General features: G+C 41.6%; 1 protein-coding gene across 1 annotated transcript in view; it reads left to right on the top strand.

Moving 5' to 3' along the window:
* The window catches only part of HMG20A (high mobility group 20A), a 79,160-nt gene that overhangs the window by 14,429 nt on the left and 48,705 nt on the right, over positions 1-16,026 (top strand). The window contains exon 2 of the mRNA XM_065412033.1: positions 2,529-2,567. The gene's annotated coding sequence lies outside the window, so the exon portion shown is untranslated. The remainder of the gene's footprint in view (positions 1-2,528; positions 2,568-16,026) is intronic.

Raw genomic sequence — 16,026 nt, 5'->3', positions numbered from 1 at the left:
ACAATCCCCAAAACTCTTGGTTTATTCTATAATTAGATTCACCAAGCCAGGAACAAAAGAGCTTCTGCAGTAACCTACTGGTTAACCAGAAGCCAAATGCAGTCCCCTGTACAGATTTAATAATAAAAGAAAGGGGCAGTTATAAATGGTTAATAGAACATACACATACACATGATTGCAAAGTCCTTATATCAGGTTTGTAGCAGTGATAGAATAGCTTGCTGGCTTGTAAAGTTTCTCTGGTAACTTCCAAAAGATTGTAAGGTTCTCCGTCCATAGTTCAAGATGCTCCTTTTAGTTGTAAATCCACAGTCCAGAGAATCAGATGAGGAAACAGTCAAATTAGGGATGTCTCAGGTGCCTTTTTATATCCTCTGCCATGTGCATGGAAGCTTACTGTTCTAAACAAAGTCCACAGCCCCTGTTTGTGGAAAGTTACTGGCCCAACGTGGAGTCCAGGGTCACAGGAGCATCTCATATATCCTTACATGATTTGCTGAATCACAGGAGGGTGGCCATTGGCTCCTCAGGAAGAGCTACCTGGACGGGGTAAGCAGTGATGTAAATTCTACCTGGCAGGTGTCACCCACAAATGCAACATGTGTAAGATATAAGTACATAGCCAATATTCATAGTTTCTGATACAATGATGATACATGCATATAAATAGGATAATCATACTTCAAATCATAACCTTTCCATTGATACCTTACATGATACACTTTGTATAAGATTTATGGAAATTGTATAACAGTGGTAAGTGATATAAATGGTCACCTTTCTTGTACACAGCATCACAAAACCTCACAATCCCATAACAAAAAAAAATCTCAGAACTTTTTTTTTTTTTTTTTAAATCCTGATTTCAAAGCCAATGCCATGATTTTGGTGCGGGAGGCTCACTCATGATTTTTAACTGTTTGGGGCTCGCAATATCAGAGAATGAGTCTGGATGAAACACGAGCCATAAAGAACTAGCAATTGTCCCCTCCAGCCATTGCTCTGTTTTCATGCAGGTATACAAGTTATTCTGAATCTGAATACCTTTATCCTCAATGTAACATGAAAACTCTACTTTGTAACTGACTGGAGGCAGCATGGGTCCAGCAAGCTGTCTTGTGGGCTGTTCTGGAAGTGAAGAAGCATTTTGTTATACCATGCAGCCTAAAGTTCTGATTAAAAATTCCATATGCTGTAATGCCCCGTCGTCTTCCACCAGTGCTCTGGCAGTTTCCAATTTTGCTTTATCATTTGCAGGTCATCTCTAAACCACTGTACTGCATGTGTTACTATGTTTTTGTAAAATGATCTATAAAAAGTACTAAGCATTAATACTGAAATCTGGAAGCACTAATAGTGGCTTTTTGAAGTATTATATTATGGCTGGTGTTGGGAAGAGAAGGCAGGAAGAACTGCCCGGTTCTCTGACTCAGCTGTGATCTCTGACCCTTCTTCATATTCTTGTAAATATTTTAAAGCCATAAATAGACTCCAGTACATATTGCTTACTGAAGATTGATGTCCTCAAACCTAAATAACATCAGGTTTAAAATTGTATTCAATAGTAGCAGATACTTGAAGCTCTGAGTTCCATGAGCTATGGAAATGAGGTTTTTTTATTTCTAATTCTCATCTCGAAATAGTCTGGAAAAATGTACTGGTCCTGTAAGCATTTGTACTAATCCCCAAATGGTACTAGCCCTGATCAGTCGCAAGGACCTGCTCTTGTTTGCCAACCGGTCCAAAATTGAATACAACTGTTCTGCACTAGAATTTCCAACCTGTTTTCATTAAACATTGAGACCTTTCTTTTCTTTTTATTTTTTTAAATTTTAAAGTGGATTGTCTTGAATCAAGAGTGATACAAAGAGGCTGTGGGTCTTGCTAACACTTTAAAACATGGAGTTTGCTTACATTAAAAAAGCTGTTTGCTTTTTTCTCCTAAAACAAGTATATATTTTTATAAAATTCTTAAGGTGGTTAACACAAAATCAGTTACAGGTCTGTTGCATCTTACGCGCATTTAACATGCGCGATTTCAGTTTTACGCGGTTGGCAAAAACAAAACAAAAAAAACAAAAAAGAGGAAAATAACAATTTTAATACTGTACCCGTAGTGTGGGCGATTCCGCCCGCCATTACACTCAATGTAATTTTGACTATATGCGATTTTCGCTTTACGCGCTGACTGCGAAACGTAACCCCAGCGTAAGATGAGACAGACCTGTACTCCGCTTACATTTAATTTTGCTAGCTAGAGCTACTGCAAATGTTTTTCTCCGTTTGGGGGGAAAAAATGTATTTTAAAAAAGTAGTTTTGAACAAACACATACATTGAGCTAAGCTATTATTCAGTGTATATTCTAATTCCTTATTACCACTTATAAAATAGCCTAAATTCTGTTTTAAGAGTCTAGTCCAGCAAATTGTTTATCAAGGGAGCTATTATAAGGGAATATGTTTATCAGAGCATTTGCAAAGTATGCAGAAAATAACTGAGTACACCAAACCTTTCAATTTGTTCCCAGAGCTCAGATGCCTGTACTGCTGTGAACTGGAAGAGCATTGTGAGTATTGATATGCAAATAAACACACAAAGCATTTAAAGGTTTATAATAGGGAGAGAGTGGGAGGATGGAGGAGATTACAAATGCTTAGAAAATGCCAGAACATTTCTAAAATTCTAACTATCGCTTTTAGCTTAATGTTTTATTATATACTCTTGGGAATTAAACTGTATATATTTTTAAAATCTAATATCTATTCATGCAGTACTAGTTTATTAGAGATGCAGCTCTATTCTGAGGCCAGCAAAGTTTTCAGATAAGAGTTTATAATTGCCTATTTCTGGAGTCTTCTAAATAAGGATTTTAAAATGTAGAAACTTTATTGGTCTATAGTGCACTATATGCTTTTTCTTCAGGTTTTGCAGATGTGGATCACTGACCTACATAACCAATAAGAGATTGTGATTGATGATGGGATAGGGTTGTAACAATAATACCTGGAAATATAGTAGTTTATGGCTACAGTGAGAAAGGGGGGGTCCTGTCATGTGCAAGGATGTTTTAGTCAAGTTAATTATCAATTTAACAAAAGTCTTTTAAACGTCGAGGGCTGATTTTCATATTAATTTCAAACATTTTGGAAAACGCATTCTTTTTAAGGTGTTGTGAGGTGGTGGTAGGTTTTTTGTTCCATTTTTTTGCTAGTAGGGGGAGTGAGAGAGGGAAGAAGGTTAAAATATGAGTGTTGGTGGGTAATGCACCATTTTATCTTGATGGCATCACTGTTAGCCTCTTATTCCCTAGTAGCAAGCTGTAGTGCATCTGGTGAAGACACTCTATGGCGACCGGGTGAGAGTTCTCTCCTAATTCGCAATATTTGATATAAATCAATTTGGATTTTTTAAAAGGCACACCGAATATTTTCTGCAGTTGTAGGTTTTTGCAGGCTAGGAAAAACTTGTTGTCTGGCAGCCTGAAGCCAAAGTAAAATTTATTGTTTGCTAGAAATATACTTGGGGCTTAACAGATAGGTAAAACTCAGGGTCATTGCCCCAAAGAGATCCCATGTTACATTGACAAAATGTGACAAGTGATGATTACAAAATTTAGAAGAAATGAAAGATGAATGAAGGAGATCATATGGTATTTTATTCAGTGATGCATGCAGTAGAGAGATTCCAGATTTATTGTATTTTTTTTCTGTTAGGGATCATTGCTAAGAGAGAGGGACTAGGATTTGTAAAACTTCATAAAGTATGTTTTGAGGAGGAACTCAAAGAAAGAGAATGGGAGGCATGGTGAAGCAGGCCAGGAGGATGGTGGTATTTGTAGGTGGCTATACAGAAGACAGGCAAGAGATTAAAGGGATACAATTGATTTGAAATCTAGTCAGTAGTTTCAGGTACTTCGCTTACCTTTGAGGCTTTACAATCACATTTTCTTATTTTTTTCCAAAATGTTTCCCTGTTACTTGTATGAAAACCAACACAATAATAGGCTGACTGACAAGTACTGTCAAACAGAAAAACCCTCTAATCGTAATTTTACTTGGAACAATACTAGCCTGTTGTTGTTGGTTTTTTTTATGCAAAAATGAAATTGGGTGGTTATCCCACCAATCTCTAACTGCCTGTTGGTCAAACTTCAGACCTGCATTTCAGAATTATCCAGTTTGTGGTTAGGTGGCCTGGTGGTATGGTACTGGACTGGGAATCAGGAGAGCTAGGTTTTGTTCCCAGCTCTGCCACTGCTCTCCTGTGTGACCTTAGGTAAGTCACTTCACTGCTCTGTGCCTCCATTTCCCCTTATACTCTGTGTTTATCTAGATAGTCCCTGCCCCACATAGTTTGCTGTCTCTTACTTTGTGGTATATAGTGCCTAGAGCAGGGATCGGCAATGTTTGGCACGCGGCTGTCCAGGGTAAGCCCCCCGGCGGGCTGAGCCGGTTTGTTTACCTGCCATGTTCGCAGGTTCGGCCGATCGCGGCTCCCACTGGTCGCGGTTCGCCGCTCCAAGCCAATGGGGCTGCGGGAAGCGGCAGCCAGCACATCCCTCATCCCGCACCAATTCCCGCAGCCCCCATTGGCCTGGAGCGGCGAACCGCGGCCAGTGGGAGGCGCGATCGGCCAAACCTGCGGACATGGCAAGTAAACAAACCAGCCCAGCCTGCCAGGGGCCTTACCCTGGACGGCCGCGTGCCAAACGTTGCCAATCCCTGCTCTAGGCACTATATACCACAAAGTAAGAGACAGCAAACTACGTGGGGCAGGGACTATCTAGATAAACACAGGGAATAAGGGGAAATGGAGGCACAGAGCAGTGAAGTGACTTGCCTAGAGCAATGGGGATCCAATCTCAATGGAAATTCCAGGTGCTACTATAATATAAATAATACAGTGTGCCCCACTGAGACTGAAAATGAAAATTAGCCTACTTTCTCACACTTCTTGAAAATGTTATTACTCAAGAAAATAAATGAATTATTTGCTCTCTCTCCTCCTCTCCCCCCCACTTGTTGTCCTCCTCTCCCAGCTCCATTCACTCTATTGCCCTATATACAGACATTCATTTTGTGCTCTTTGCCTAGTGAGGGCAGAACACTCCTGCTAACTGGTGGGATATACAAGGGTAACTACATTTTAGATCACAGTTGTCCTTGGAACAGTTACTTAAACTTCTCCACTAGCCTGCCTTTTTGTATAGCTCTGCAGGAGAAAAGATTACATTGTGGGGGTGGGAGAAAATTGCTGAGAGTTGGCTTGTATACGGTTAGTGTCACAAATCACCTTTCTGTAAGATGGCAGCTGCCAGCTGGAGTTTGCCTTTGGTATGCCAATTGTAAAATTTAAATAGTTGTTTTCAAATGCTGTTAAAAAAAAAAATTTAAATGTGATAAGTGCTTCTCACTGTGTGATTAAAATACAGAACTGAGTATAATGGCAGAGATTAGAAAATGTACCAAATGCTAGAGGCTGATACAAAAGGCAAGGCAACTGTGGTTTAAGGTCAGTGCCATAGTGAGAAGTCCAGCTCTGTCCACAGCTGTTGAGGAGAAGAAGGAAGTCCTGAATTTCCTACCATGGTGCTGTCCCTAGATCTGCTGTGGGGAAGGGAAGAGCTAGATTTTTTTTTTTTTTTTTTTTTTTTTTTTTTTTTTTTGGCCTCTGGTTAGTAGGTGTGGCATTACAGTCTATATGATTTTATAAAAATATGCTAATGAGTGAATATAATGTAACTGGAATATGCTTCATGCAAAAGGTCTCTTGTAAGGTATCATTTCAAAGCTTATAATCTGAGTGTGATCGTCCTATTTGTATAAATGTACCACTCTTGTATCTGAAACTAGAAATATGAAATATAACTCTGAGGACCTATTGTAATTATGCAAAGTGTGGGCCATTAATGGTGGTTTGGAATCTTGATGACTCCCATTAACCAGGACAATTGACTGCAGATGGCTCTGTTTTACCTGTAAGTCTTCCTGTATACGTGTGTGCTGGCAAGTGGCCAATGAAGTCTTGCAGTGACATGTGATCATGTCACCTGAACTGGAATCCATCTTTAACCTGGTGTCTTTCCATTGAGAAGGAGCGGGTGGGAACCCAGAGAGGGACAAAGGATTCCCGCCTTATGCAAAAGATTATATGAATGGGTGGAACAGAACAAAGCAGGAGGAGCCATCATGAAGAATCCCCTAGCTACCACCTGAGCTGGAACAAGAGCTGAACCAGGGGAAAGAATTGTGCCCAGGCCTGGAAGGCGTCCAGTCTGAGGAAGAAACTTACTGAAGCATCTCTGAGGGTGAGATTATCTGTATTCAGTTTGATTAGACATAGATTTGCACGTTTTATTTTATTTTGCTTGGTGACTTACTTTGTTCTGTCTGTTACTACATGGAACCACTTAAATCCTACTTTTTGTATTTAATAAAATCACTTTTTACTTATGAATTGACCCAGAGTATGTATTAATACCTGGAGGAGCAAACAGCCATGCATATCTCTCTATCAGTGTTATAGAGGGCGAACAATTTGAGTTTACCCTGCATAAGCGTTATACAGGGTAAAACGGATTTATTTGGGTTTAGACCCCATTGGGAGTTGGACATCTGAGTGTTAAAGACAAGAACACTTCTGTGAGCTGCTTTCAGGTAAACCTGCAGCTTTGGGGCAAGTAATTCAGACCCTGGGTCTTTGTTGGAGCAGACGGGAGTGTCTGGCTCAGCAAGACAGGGTGCTGGGGCCCCGAGATGGCAGGGAAGGCAGGGGTAGAAGTAGCCTTGGCACATCAGGTGGCAGCTCCCAAGGGGGGGGTTCTGTGATCAAACCCATCACAGGTGTCTAAACTGCAAAATATACTCTTTTCCCCTTCTCTGGCCTGCTGAAAGGGAGAAAAACTTTTTTTTTTTTTTTTTTTTTTTTTTTACTCCCCTGCCTTTGAGCCCTCCGATGGATGGATTTAGAAAAGGGTAGTCTCTGCTAATCTATCCCTCCCTATCCTCACAGCTTTTGTAAAGAGACTTTTTTTTTTCACCAATTCCATCCCCAAACCTTAATTTATTGGTAGCTCCTTCTCCATGAAAAGCACCAGTGCCTGCTGCTGCAGCTGTTCATAGCCTTCCCAAATAGTGGCAAAGTGAAGCTGATATAGTTCTTGCCAATTTCACAGCTGCCTATTGGTTTCCGTATACTAGCTTTGAAAGTGACCATAGTCTTGTCAGCTGGGGAGTGAAAGGGATTAGGAAGGCCATGAGCAACAGAAGATACCCAGGCACAATCTGTAGACTGAGAAAGACGGCACTGCATTGTTTAACATTTGAAAAGTTATTTTCACAACCATAAAAGGTAGAAGCTTCATTGTTTAAAATAAAAGCTTAACTTCTCTAGCTTCTCTGGTGGGTAATATAGGTTCCTTTCTCATCAGTGAAAACTTTCTACTCACTGGCAAGATGTCAAGTAGAGTTTTCAAGCTCTGAAAATGGAAGCTATTTTCTTTTGAAGGGACACCATCAACTGGAAGTCTAGTCAGTTTAAAAAATTAAATTAGTTAAAGGGATTTCAGATGCTATACCTTCCATCTGCCAATATTTTTGATTTTACAATTACATTTTCTATTTTTTAAAGGTTTTAATCTCCCTTGTTTCTGTGTGAATGAGAAAACTACCCGAGTAATACAAGAAAAACAGACAAACTGACTATACATAAAGTGCTGTCAAATATACAAATATATATACAAATCTTCTTAACTGCTTTCAGTTACAGTAATATTAGAAGTTAGTTGTGACAGTAGATAAACACACTTTCAGAGAGACGTGATTTTTTTAAGATGACTCTGCCATTTTAAACTGTCTAATGTGAGAAATTATGAGAGTTAAGACTACCGCCTCCTTTGCATTCTGGCTGATGAATCTAAGATCTTATTCTTCTGTTGTCGTACCACCTTTGCATAACTCCAGTTAATCAGAACTAAGTACATACTGAGAAGGATTGGGATTATAACATCTGCTCTGATACCTAAGGTACAGCACAAGGAAGAGATTTAAGGATGAAATGAAAGCCTTAAATTGAAATTTCCTGGCTTTTTTTGTGGGTGATTTATACCATTCTGCTATGTAATATTATTACCCTTCTTACACACCTTTTTGTATTTTCTCAGTTTTCTTTGACTTCTTGGGAATTTCAAGATGTTGCTGGCAATTTAATGTGAAAGGGGAGGATAAACAGCTGCAAATCTTAAACAGATTGTCTGAGCTTACTCACATTAAACTCTTGTTTTTACGCTACAAAAATAGTGGCTTGATTTATGAAAATGGAGTTAATTCAGTATAGCAGCCCAGGAGGTTAAATTTAGATTTCTGAAATCCTTAACCACGTTGCACTCTTTTCCATCAACCAAAAAGGAGAAACCTACAAAATGATTGTTCTGATAGGCAGTCTGGTCTTGGTCAGTAATACTTTCCTGAGGTGGGCCACTGTCAGCAGAACTAGTTAGGCTCTCCAGATTCTACTTCATTTCTGGCGTCACTAGGGAAGTGTTTATACAGGAGCAGATGTGTGATCTTCATCAGGTGGTGTTGGTAAGGCTCTTACTGAAAAAGAGAGGTTGAAACAAGCATCAGAACAAGGTGATGTGGATTGAGAGATACATGGGAACTAAAATAGAGTGGAAGAAAGATTGAGGGCAGAGAAATAAAGAAGTGTTTCTGTTAATTGCTCAAAGAGTTAGGCCTTGGCTACACTTGGGACTTCCCAGCGCTGCTGCGGCAGCGCTGAGAAGCGCGAGTGTAATCGCGCCGCCAGCGCTGTGAGAGCTCTCTCGCAGCGCTGTATGTACTCCACCTCTCCGAGGGGAATAGCTTGCAGCGCTGCGAGCGAGCGTGCAGCGCTGCAGGCTCTGATTACACTGGCGCTTTACAGCGCTGTACTCGCTGCGCTCGGGAGGTGGGGGGGGCCTTTTCACACCCCTGAGCGCAGCAAGTTGCAGCGCTGTACAGCGCCAGTGTAGCCAAGGCCTTAGAAACAGAATAATTGCCCATTTTGATAGTAGTAGGGAAGACCAGTAAAAATAAAATAAATAGGGCTGTCAAGCAATTAAAATAATTGTGATTAATCGTGCTGTTAAACAATAGAATACCATTTATTTAAATATTTTTGGATGTCTTCTACATTTTAAAATATATTGATTACAATTGCAGTACAGGTTTTAGAGTAGCAGCCGTGTTAGTCTGTATCTGCAAAAAGAACAGGAGTACTTGTGGCACCTTAGAGACTAACAAATTTATTTGAACATAAGCTTTCGTGGGCTACAGCCCACTTCATCAGATGCATCTGGCTAAGTGGGCTGTAGCCCACGAAAGCTTATGCTCAAATAAATTTGTTAGTCTCTAAGGTGCCACAAGTACTCCTGTTCTAATTGCAGTACAGAATACAAAGCGTACAATGCTCACTTCATACTTATTTTTTATTACAAATATTTGCACTGTAAAAAACAAAATAGATAGTATCTTTCAATTCATCTAATACAAGTACTATAGTACAATCTCTTTATCATGAAAGTTAAACTTAAAAATGTAGAATTACATACCAAAAAATAACTGCATTCAAAAATAAAAGCATATAAAACTTCAGAGCCTACAAGTCCACTCAGACCTACTTCTTGTTCAGCCAATCGCTCAGACAAACAAGTTTGTTTACAGTTATGCAGTGACGGATTAGCCACTGGGCCAACAGGGCCCGTGCCCAGGGGCCCTGGTCAATTGGAGGGCCCTGGAAAAATGGGTGCCGCCCCGACCTGCTCCACATGCCCACCTAGCACTCCTGCACCCCTCGGAAGCCCCTCCTCCCCGGCAGGAGCGCTGGGCGTGCGGGAGAAGCCCTTGCACCCCAACCCCATTCCCCGGCAGGAGCACCGGGGAGAGGGGCAGGGGGGACTGCAAGAGGAAGAGGTGGGGAGGGGCCCCCACTTGCTCTGGCCCAGGGCCCCACAAAACCGTAATCCGCCTCTGCAGTTATGTAACAAAAAAAATCTACATTTGTAAGTTGCACTTTCAAGATAAAGAGATTGCCCTACAGTACTTGTATGAGGCGAATTGAAAAATGCTATTTCTTATATCATTTTTACAGTGTAAAATTTGTAATAAAAAATAATATAAAGTGAGCACTGTACACTTTGTATTCTGTTTTAATTGAAATCAATATATTTGAAAATGTAGAAAAAACATCCAACAATATTTAATAAATTTCAATTGGTATTCTATTTAACAGTGTGATTAAGACTGCAATTAATCACGATTAATTTTTTTATCGTGATTAATTTTTGCAGTTAATCGCATGAGTTAACTGCAATTAATCGACAGCTCTAAAAATAAATCCTCTGCAACACAGAAAAGTGTTTGGAATTTAAATAATTGATTCAGTTCTTTATTTTTCTTGTTTTGAGTTTTTCAGAAATTTGATAATGACCCTGCTGAGTATATATTCAAATAATAGTCTCTCCCTTTCCTATTTGAACAGATGCCCAAGTAGCCAATGTGCTTACTCTCTTTGGACATTGGGGTGGTCATAATTTAAAAGCCCATATTTTTCCAGAGCATTGGCTCAGGACAATTTATATTTGGCATGAGCTTATGGGTGAGGGATCCTATATGTTGTCTGGGTGCAATATTTAGGTAGAGGAGTCACAAAAAATTCTCTACAGCTTTTTAATATTGTTCTCTCCCTCCGCTCACCCACAGCCAACACCCCCCCCCCCCCCCCCACCACCTATCATCTTGTATAAGCACAAACTGCTGCAGTTATCCTGCAGTAGAAGGGAGATAGCTAGTCTCTGTTCAGCAATGATTTGATTTAACCAAGCAAGGGTATTTTTAAACGATGTTTTATCATGAGAAAGAAAAAGTTCATTTTAAATGTGTACTGAACTCACCAATTTTATTTTTAAAAGAGAGAGACCATGTTACCACAGAGTATCAGAATGTAGTGCACATTTTTTCCCCCAGTTAAATATGGATGACCCTTTCCAAAGGTCAGGAAACAGTTCCAGGGTGGGAGTCTGCTGTGGTGGGAGCCAATAAAGACTTGGAAAACCAAGCCTCTTTCATCAGAAGGTCAAGTTTCAGCTCAGGAAGTCTACAAACTAATTACTTATTGCTGGTCAAATTCTTTTAATAAAAAATGAATCCTTACTATTTTTAAAACTTGATGTTGACTCCAACTGCATTGGAGTCGTAACAATTGCTTTTTTGCCTGTTTGGGAAGCTCGGAAGTCTGTAAGGGAAAAACAGATTCCTAGGCAAATATTCTACAGCCAAGAAACTTCAGAGAGCAAAAAAAAAAATAAAAAAAGAAAGGGATGTGTGCTGATGGCTTTCCCCCACATCCCAGGCTCATCTACATATCCTTGTCTACACCTACAATTTCCCTCAAGACAGCGGACTCCCCCTTATTAGACCACTATGGCTGAAATGTATTTCCTAATCTTTTTTTCCATACAAAGGTCTCATATTCCTCATTTCCATATTCCCAATCTCTAGCAGAAGTTTCTGTAAAGCACAGTGTTAGTAGCTTTTTGTTAAGGGTCTTACTATTTCAGGTCCAGCTTCTTTCTGCATTAATTGCTCTAAGAATGGTGCAGTGTCTCTTGCACCAGGTCATCATCATAGAATCATAGAATCTCAGGGTTGGAAGGGACCTCAGGAGGTCATCTAGTCCAACCCCCTCCTCAAAGCAGGACCAATACCCAACTAAATCATCCCAGCCAGAGATGTGCGGTCCCTCTCTGTATTCCAAAACTGGGCGTGCTTGCCCGCCACAGCTGAAAGTTTTTAGTAGCAGGGTCAGTTGACCTGCACCTGAGTCATACATTGCCTCATGCTACAAACAAGGTTATAGGAGGCCATGCGGGGCAATGCCCCTTCAGTCACTCTCTCACCACTAAATAGCGCAGTCTGCAGTAGAGGGGATGGTGGGTGGGTGTGACCAGGTGTCTGGATGTGCCACACTGACAATGCCACACTCAGGGCAGACTGCAAGAAATAGGGCCCATAATCCCCCAAACTGGTGGTTTATTCTGTAATTAGATTCACCAATCCAGAAACGAGAGCTATCTGTAGTGCCACACTGGTTAATAAGAAACCAAACCCAATCCCCTTTAGGTATTCCAGCTCTTGGCTCCCATCTAGACAACCAAGTCTAATACATTGAGGGGTTACTGAAAACCCTATTCACCATACTTAAAGTTCTACCAATCCCAAAGATATTGGACACTTACCCGTAGGTCCATATGAATCTCAGATCTTACCCAAATACATGCTTACAGCCAATCCTTAATAACTAAGTCTAAGATTTACTATTAAAAGGAAAAAGAAAGAAGAGAGTTATAAATGGCTAAGGAATCATATACATACAATTGATTGCAAAGTCCTTATATCAGGTTTGTAGCAGTGATGGAATAAACTGCTAGCTTGCAAAAGTCTCTCTGGAAATTACCCAGACAGATTAAGGGTTATCAGTCCTTGTTTAGAGCTTCCTTGTTAGTAATCCAGTCCAGAAACGTGAAGCAGGAAATGAAGACAAAATGGAGATGTCTCAGGTGCCTTTTTAGATCCTGTCCCAAACAAAGCCCACAGCTCCTCTTTGTGGAAAGTTACTAGCCCAAGATGGAGCCACGGTCATATGAGCATATCACGTCCTTACATGGTTTGCTGACTCACAGGGGTTGGCTATTGGCCCCTTGGTGTCTAAGGCGTCCTTTGGGAGAGTTATCTGGGAAGGATGAGTTTCTTCTATGGCCCACTGATAGAGTGAAGTGTCCTTAATGGGCCATCTACACATAGATGTCTAGTCTTGATGTTAATTTATTTGAGAGGTGTCACCCAGAAACAAACCTTTATCTTCTTCAAGTGATAGTCCCTATATGTATTCCAAATGTGGGTGAGTACCAAGTAGTGATCAGCTTGGAGACAGGGGTGAGGACACAAGAAGTATCGTCATCTGCAGGATGGCATGGCTGATGGCTGTATCTTCTACTGCTCCCCTGTGTGATGGCATAGTGGGTGGGGAAGGTATGCACGAAGCGCCAGGTCGCTGCCAGGTCACATGTGTCCATGTGGAGTGGGCTGTAATCCTGCCAGGCAGCGGGGTATTAGCCTGCCTGCAGCATTCTGTGATGCATGTAGAGACCCACTTTGATATGTGCTGTGAAGAGGGGGCTTGTCCTCACGACCTCACCGCAATGCCTACAAAAAGGTACGAAAGGCATGGGTCCTGTCAAGGTAGAATGCAAGTGCATGGCAGACGTCCAATGAGTGTAGGGTCCTGTCACTATTTCAGTCCCGTGCACTTGAAACAGGGTAGTGATCAAAAGTTTGTTACAAAGCCTTGGCTATTAGGTGATATGTATGAAATGAGTTGGTGACCTCACTCTAGCTCTTGAGCAGGTGTTCACATCAAAAGGATGAAGGATAGTTTTGTGTTTAAAGCCTGTGATTATATATTAAGACATTTGGGTTCCCATCCCAACTCTGCCACAAACTTCCTGTGTGATCATAGAGAAGTCACTTTGCACCTCTCCCTTTTTACACATCTGGAGGAAAGTAAGGATGATACTTACTTACAGCTGTTTAAAACAGAGGCTTAATACATTATGTGTAGGCTTGAGATTGCACTTTTGTAGTACTCTCTATTTGACAAAATATTATTAAATTTTTTACTAATTAATAGGCCAAAATGTTCAAACCTGAGTGCCTAAAGTTAGGCTCCTAAATACATATTTAACACCAAATATAAGTGGCCTGATTTTCAGAGGCACTAATCCCACAGAAGTCCATGAGAGCTTCAGGTGCTCAGTACCTTTCAAAATCAGATCACTTACTTTTAGATGCTAAATATGGATTTAGGAGCCTAACTTTAGGCACTCAGGTTTGAACATTTTGTCAAAAACTTCATCTGGGAGACCAAAGATGGAATAGACATGAAGACAGAGCTATCCTTTTAAAGCTAAAAAGGCTCTCTCTAAAGCAGAGGTGGGCAAACTTTTTGGCCCGAGGGCCACATCTGGGAATGGAAATTGTATGGTGGGCCGTGAATGCTCACAAAATTGGGGTTGGGGTGCGGGAGGGAGTGACGGATGTGGGCTCTGGGGTGGAGCTGGGGATGAGGAGTTTGGGGTGTAGGAGGGTGCTCTGGGGCTGGGACCGAGGGGTTTGGAGGAGTGGCTCAGGGGTGCAGGCTCCGAGAACAGCTCCCATTGGAGCACCGGAGGGGGGCCACTGGAGCGCGTAGGAGCCGGAGCGGGGCCATGCTGCTGCTTCAAGAGCCGCGTGGAGTGGCCCCCAACCCTGCTCCCCGGCTGCAGCGCTGGAGCAGGGCAAGCCCCAGACCCCGCTCCCCAGCGGGAGCTCGAGGGCCAGCTTAAAATGACCTGTGGGCCGTAGTTTGCCCACCTCTGCTCTAAAGGCTTGTCTACACTTGATACACTACAGTGGCACAGCTGCAGCACTTGAATGTAGACACTGCCTACTCCAACAGGAGGCGTTTTCTCTGCCATGTAGGTAATTCACTTCCCTAAGAGGCGGTAGATAGGTGACGGAATAATTTTTCCTTTGACCTAGCGCTGTCTACACCAAGGGTTAGATCAGGTTAACTACTTAAATCTACTCCTCTACCGTGGTTACTGGCTCTCTGCAATATTGCTCTGCCCGGTGTTCACAGAGAGGAAAGCAAAGCAAACTTGTGATGAAATTGCGTGATATGCCATATCTACTATTAAGTAAAGGCTTGTTTAATCCACCACATGGCATCTGCCCTCACGACACCCGTTGTGGATAAATTTACCAGGTGAGGGATTTACTGTAGAGGACATGTGGCGGGCTTTATGGTTCGCGGAGAAACTCACAAATAATTATCTTTTCTCAGACCCCACTCAGCGTCAACCTGGGTTTGATTTACCATGAAGGCAATGGAGCCTTCCGAACCGGTTTCATACTGGACATGGAATTTGCTGCAGCAGAGTTTCGGTAGCGTTTTAGACACAATCCACTATATCAGTTTGGGTAGCCACAAACTATGACACACATTGTTGAGGACTGAAAAATGACTCAACTTCCTGGGTGTCTTCGTGCCTTGAATGTTGTCGATAAGAACACTGTGGCTTGGCTTGACCAGATTGCATATGCCAAATAAATAAACTACATCACTCAGGGATGTGGATTTTTCACACCCTCAAGTGACCTAGCTGGGTCGACCTAACTTTTTAGCATAGACCAGGCCTAAGACATTGAGACACATTGTTGGGCCAGCGTAGTTTATACTGCTTCTGCTTGTTCAGTGCCTGTTGTGCAGCTACTAAGAACATAAGAATGGCCATACTGGGTCAGACCAAAGGTCCATCCAGCCCAGCATCCTGTCTGCTGACAGTGGCCAATGCCAGGTGCCCCAGAGGGAGTGAACCTAACAAGTGATCTCTCTCCTGCCATCCATCTCCACCCTCTGACAAACAGAGGCTAGGGACACCATTCCTTACCCATCCTGGCTAATAGCCATTAATGGACTTAACTTCCATGAATTTATCTAAATTACTTTAGTCTCCTGAACTATCAATCTGCTACATATCACAAGCACTATATTTGCTTAAAGGGGGCAGGGAGAGAAATCATCAGGTTGGGTGCCATTATATACCTAATTTTTGCACAGTTGCATATAATTTCCTATATACATGTGTATTTATCCTACCTGTATATGCAGATTGGATAAATACACATGTACATAGGAAATACGTATTTTTGTACAGTCACCTTGCACTTGTACTGTGGTTATTGCATGCCTAACCTCTCTGTCTTCTTAATATAGACTCAAGCGCTCTCAGTAGTTTTCACTGTGTTGGACTAGTACAAGAGCAACAGCAGACACGAGAAAAAAGAATGTATGTGGAAACTGGCATTGCTTATTTCTTAAAGATGAATAGTTTCTGACATCTAATAGAATGAGTAGCTTACTTAGTGTGAGAATCTTACTCTTCCCAC

The sequence above is a fragment of the Emys orbicularis genome, chromosome 10, assembly GCF_028017835.1.
Source record: "Emys orbicularis isolate rEmyOrb1 chromosome 10, rEmyOrb1.hap1, whole genome shotgun sequence".
Lineage (NCBI taxonomy): Eukaryota > Metazoa > Chordata > Testudines > Emydidae > Emys > Emys orbicularis.
Note: the sequence above shows the minus strand (reverse complement) of the source record. Positions and strands in the feature narration are given on the sequence as shown.